The following is a 5,830-nucleotide window of genomic DNA, read 5'->3' as shown; positions in this document are numbered from 1 at the left end:
TATGGCATCCTGGGAACCTATTCAGCCCTCAGTATGCACAAGTAAAAGTCCTTGTATGCACCTTTAGTATGCAACTCTCAAGGTCCATTAGCGCAAGTGTCAGAGAGAAGAGAAAGGTCCTATCAGAGACCAGAGAAAGCGGCCTTCTGCATCCGTAGTTATGGACGCCAGCCATAGTTTGTCGCTGGATTCCATTTAATTCATTACGTAATACATAAAAGACACTATACGGAAATACAACTGTTTTCAAATGAAAGTCCACTTAAATTCATTTTCTGAGTGCTCGCTTCAGCAGCACATATACTAAAATTGGAACGATACAGAGATTAGCATGGCCCCTGCGCAAGGATGACGCGCAAATTTGTGAAGCGTTCCATGTTTTTTATTCATGTTTGAGGCGTCTGGGTGGCTCAGTTGGTTGGGCATCCGACCCTTGATTTTGGCTTAGGTCATGATCTCATGGTTCATGATTTGAGCTCTAAGTCTTGCTCTGTGCTGACAGTGTGGAGCCTTCTTGGTTTTCTCTCTCTCCCTCTCTTTCTGCTTCTCCCTCACACACACGTGCATACTCTCTCAAATAAATAAACTTTTTTTTTAATTTTTTTTAACGTTTATTTATTTTTGAGACAGAGAAAGACAGAGCATGAACAGGGGAGGAGCAGAGAGAGAGGGAGACACAGAATCTGAAACAGGCTCCAGGCTCTGAGCTGTCAGCACAGAGCCCGACGCGGGGCTCGAACTCACAGACAGTGAGATCATGACCTGAGCCCAAGTCGGACGCTCAACCGACCAAGCCACCCAGGCGCCCCTAAACTTTTAAAAAATATATTTAAAAAATAATAAAATAAAATATTCATGTTTCATGGTCAGATTCTCCCATTAAAGTCGAGAACAAGATAAGAATATCTGCTATCATCACATTTGACAATGCCTTACTAGACAAGAAAAGGAAACTATAAGGATTAGAAAAAAGTAAAAGATCCTTTTTTGCTGATGGTATGATTATTTACATAGACTGTATAGCTCTCTGAGTAAACTACTGGGATTAGTAAGAGAATTCAGAGTTACTAGATATTACTAACACCAATAAATAGCTTCTTGATATACCAGTGATTATGAAATTAATAGAAAAAAGATCTCATTCACGATGGCAATAAAATAAGAAATTTGGAAATAAATGTAATCAAAATATGTTTAAGACCATTATCTAGGAAATTCCAAGTTATTGTTTGAAAGCATAAAAGAAGATTTGAACAAATGAAGAACTATACCATGTCTGTGAATATGAGAAAGGTGTTAGTTCTTCCTAAGTTAAACCACGGTTTTGGTGCGTTTACAATAAAAATCCCCAGGCGCCTGGTGGCTCAGTTGGCTAAGTGTCCGACGTCGGCCCAGGTCATGATCTAGTGGTCCCTGAGTTCAAGCCCCACGTCTGGCTCTGTGATGACAGCTTGGAGCCTGGAGTCTGCTTCAGATTTTGTGTCTCCCTCTCTCTCTCCGCTCCTCCCCTGCTCACGTTGTCTCTCTCTCTCAGAAATAAACAGGCATTAAAAAACATTTTTTTTAAATCCCAATAAAGTGATTTGTGCCACATGATAGCTGATCTAAAAATTCGTGTGACACACAAAAATAAATTCAAAATGGATGAAAGACCTAAATGTGAGATAGGAAACCATCAGAATCCTACAGGAGAAAACAGGCAGCAACCTCTTTGACCTCAGCCACAGCAACTTCTTACTTGACATGTCTCTGAAGGCAAAAATGAACTATTGGGACCTCATCAAGATTAAAAGCTTCTGCACAGCAAAGGATACAATCAACAAAACTAAAAGGCAACCAACGGAATGGGAGAAGGCATTTGCAAATGACATATCAGATAAAGGATTAGTATCAAAAATCTGTAAAGAACTTACCAAACTCAGCACCCGAAAAACAAATAATCCAGATGTGAAGAAATAGGCAGAAGACACGAATTGACACTTTTTCAAAGAAGACATCCATATGGCAAACAGACATATGAAAAGATGCTCAATATCACTCATCATCAGGGAAATACAAATCAAAACCACAATGAGATACCACCTCACACTGGTCAGAGTGACTAAAACTAACAACTCAGGAAACACCAGGTGTTGGCAAGGATATGGAGAAAGGGGAACCTTCTTGCATTGTTGGTGGGAATGAAAACTGGTATATCCACTCTGGAAAACAGTGTGGAGGTTCCTCAAAAAATTAAAAATAGAACTACCCTATGACCCAGCAATTGCACTACTAGGAATTTATCCAAAGGATACAGGAGAGCTGATTCAAAGGGACACATGCACCCCAGTGTTTGTAACAGTGCTATCAACAATAGCCAAATTAAGGAAAGAGCCCAAATGTGCATCAACTGATGAATAGATTAAGAAGATGTGGGGTGTGTATGTGTGGGGTGTGTATGTGTGTGTGCATGTATATATATATATATATATATATATATATATATATATATTTATTTATTTATTTATATATACATGCACACACATACATACACAATGGAGTACTACTCAGTGATGAAAAAAGAATGAAATCTTGGCATTTGCAATAATGTGAATGGAACTGGAGGATATTATGCTAACCAAAATAAGTCAGTAAGAGAAAGATCTCATGATTTCACTCATATGTGGAATCTGAGAAAGATAATAGATGATTATAGGGGAAGGAAAGATATAAATAGAAAGGGAGGCCAACCATAAGAGACTCTTTTTTTTTTTTTTAATTTTTTTTCAACGTTTATTTATTTGTGGGACAGAGAGAGACAGAGCATGAACGGGGGAGGGGCAGAGAGAGAGGGAGACACAGAATCGGAAGCAGGCTCCAGGCTCTGAGCCATCAGCCCAGAGCCCGACGCTGGGCTCGAACCCACGGACCGCGAGATCGTGACCTGGCTGAAGTCGGACGCTTAACCGACGGCGCCACCCAGGCGCCCCTAAGAGACTCTTAAATACAGAAAACAAACTGATGGTTGATGAGGGTGAGGAAAATGAATGATGAGCATTAAGGAGGGTGCTTGTTGGGATGAGCACTGGGTGTTGTATGTAAGTGATGAATCACTGGAATCTATTCCTGAAGCTAAGACTATACTGTATGTTAACTAACTTAAGAATAAATTTTTTAAAAACAATAAAGGAAAAAAAAATAAAAATTCATATGAAAGAGTCAAAGGCCAAGAACAGTAAAATAAATTTGGATGAATACTTGCCCTACTCAGTATTGGAACTTTTATAAAGCTTTAGTGATTAAGACAGTGTGGGATCAGACAGATAAAAAAGTAGAAAAGTGGCACCAGAAAAGAAGGCTCAGAAGTGGACCCACATGTAAATGGAAATTTATAGCATAATATGTCAATGGAAAATGGTGGACTGTTCAGCAAATGATGCTGATGCAATTAGTTATCTGTAGGAAACAAAATTAGATGTCTTCCTCACTGAATACACACAAAAATATGTATTAAATATGTAAATATTAAAAGAAAAACTAAAATATTTTAAAAGTAAAAAAATTCATTTTCTGAGAATTTTTGAGGATTTCAAGGCAGCTTGTATTTTTTTTTTTTTTGGTCAAATTTTTATTTAAATTCTAGTTAGTTAACATATAGTGCAACATTGGTTTCAGGAACAGAATTCAGTGATTCATCACTTACATAGAGTGCCCAGTGCTCATCACAACAAGAGCTCTCCTTAGTACCCATCAACCATCTCGTCCATTTCCCACCCACCTGCCTCCATCAACCCTCAGTTTGTTCTCTATCATTAAAAGTCTTTTATCCTTTGTTTCCCTCTCTCTTCCCCCTTCATATGTTCATCTGTTTTGTTTCTTAAATTCCATATATGAGTGAAATCATATGGTTCAAGGCAACTTTTTAAAGAATTAGATATAGTGATACTTTTTAATAACTAGACACCCCTCAACTAAAGATCTGTGCAGTGGCTTCCCATCACCTGCCCCATACATTCTGACTTCCTGAAATAGCACATAAGACCTTAGTGTCCTAACCACTCTATGCCTCCCTCCTGCCATCCACACCGTGCCCCCTCCCTACCCAATGCCTCCCCCAGAGAATTTTCAACATCTCAAACAAGTACAAAATCACATAAGGGACTCCTTTATCGACATCTCCCTATATTCATTTAGCAAGCATCTATTTCACACCTTCCGCATGGGTGGCTCTCAGGATAAAATGTTGAACAAAACATTGTTCCTATCCAAGAAGCTCATAATCTGGTAGACTGCTATCGGATGTTGCAGAGTTTCTCTAAATCTTAGGAAGGAAATAAGACTCACACCACCTTTCTAACTGCCAAGAAGGAGTTATAAGCCTGAATGACAGAATAGGGTAATACTGATAGCCAAACTTCCAATTTGGGAAGCGGCTTCAAAGTTCCAATTACATCCAAACGTGGGCCAACTTAGACTGGTTACCCAGAGAAGATAGGAGAGATAGGAGAGAGAGCTGGCCTTAGAAGTGCAGAGTGGAACTCAAGGGACCATGATGAAAAAGATGATCAGGCCTTGGGAGGGCGCTGGTAGGATCAGAGAAAGCGAAGACTCCTAACCTTCTGGGGACCCAGAAGGCAGAAGGCAGTGGTTGATTTAAGCTCACCAGGAAACAGTTCAGGATGTGGGGTGTGAAGAAAGACCAGAATTTAGCACTTCAGAAACCTGGAAGGGCTAAGGACTTCTGCCCTTTGGCAGAGAGCAACCATAAGAATTTGTAGAGCCAGAGTAGAACAAAAGTAATTTGGCCAATTCCTCAGTGGATCTAAGGAAGGGAAAACCAGACTGTGAAAGACTCAGTACCTAGCTCTCACCGTTGACCAAGATTTCTCATCAATGTACGGAAGGAAGGTGAGGGAGGCGAGGTCTCCAATGAATAGCATCTGTGTCTCTCATTTTCTCAAAGCTACATTAATTAGGCCCTTGTTAGTTCTCATGACACCTATGTGGTACTATGATCTCCATTCCACAAATGAAGAAACTTGAGAGCCAGAGAAATTGTGCTCAATATCCACATAATTACTGTGTGTTGGAGCCACAATTCCAAAACCAGTACTTTTAATCACTGTGCTATGTTGCCTCTCTGAGTCATTTACTTGGTCCCAGGTGTCATGAGAATTAGAGCTCTACTGGACACCATTAAGGTAAAGGCAAGTTATGCATAAGGTAGTAAGGAGTGCTGGTCACCTCAGCGATTTCCAGGTTGACATCATACCAACTTGCCTTTAGAATTAAAATAAGCCACCAGGTGCTAGAGTCGTATGGGGGAAAAAATAGCTAAAAAGTATCAACACTGTCCGATCAAAAAACAGCATCAACAGTCAGATAAATGCACATCTGGTTTGTGCTATGGAGCAGTCATTGCAAAACATAAATAATTTCTCTTGAAACCAAAATACAGGATGAAAATTAATGAAAAAGAAAAAAAGCCATTCCATTTTAGAAGTCAGTGATACAAGGTGGTTACACGTGGAAGGGACTAATTTCTGTCCATCGCTAGAAGGTGTTGGTGGTTATTTTAAGTCTTTGCCATGCCACCTAGACATGCTTGCACAGAGGCAGGGCCTGAAGAAGAAATGTTCATGCCTCAGCAGAGGCAGAGTATAGGGACCTGCCAACTGAAACTTGGTGTACTGAATCAAAATATTTACAGCACCACTTTATGAAATGACCCATTTTCAAGGCATCAACTGCTTTATGCAATACCCCATCATGCTAAAATGTTCTCTTCTGAGTCCACATATAGAGGAAGTTGAAATATGTTCTTATGAATATCGACATGATTAGAACAGCT

At 39.7% G+C, this 5,830-nt stretch overlaps 1 non-coding gene across 1 annotated transcript; it reads left to right on the top strand.

Moving 5' to 3' along the window:
- The first annotated feature begins 279 nt into the window (after positions 1–279).
- LOC111557425 lies at positions 280–383 on the top strand. The gene has a single exon (XR_002737463.2). It is a non-coding gene; the product is annotated as a U6 spliceosomal RNA (small nuclear RNA).
- Positions 384–5,830: the final 5,447 nt, after the last annotated feature.

The sequence above is a fragment of the Felis catus genome, chromosome D3, assembly GCF_018350175.1.
Source record: "Felis catus isolate Fca126 chromosome D3, F.catus_Fca126_mat1.0, whole genome shotgun sequence".
Taxonomy (NCBI): Eukaryota; Metazoa; Chordata; class Mammalia; order Carnivora; family Felidae; genus Felis; species Felis catus.
This window is presented reverse-complemented; position numbering and strand designations above follow the sequence as displayed.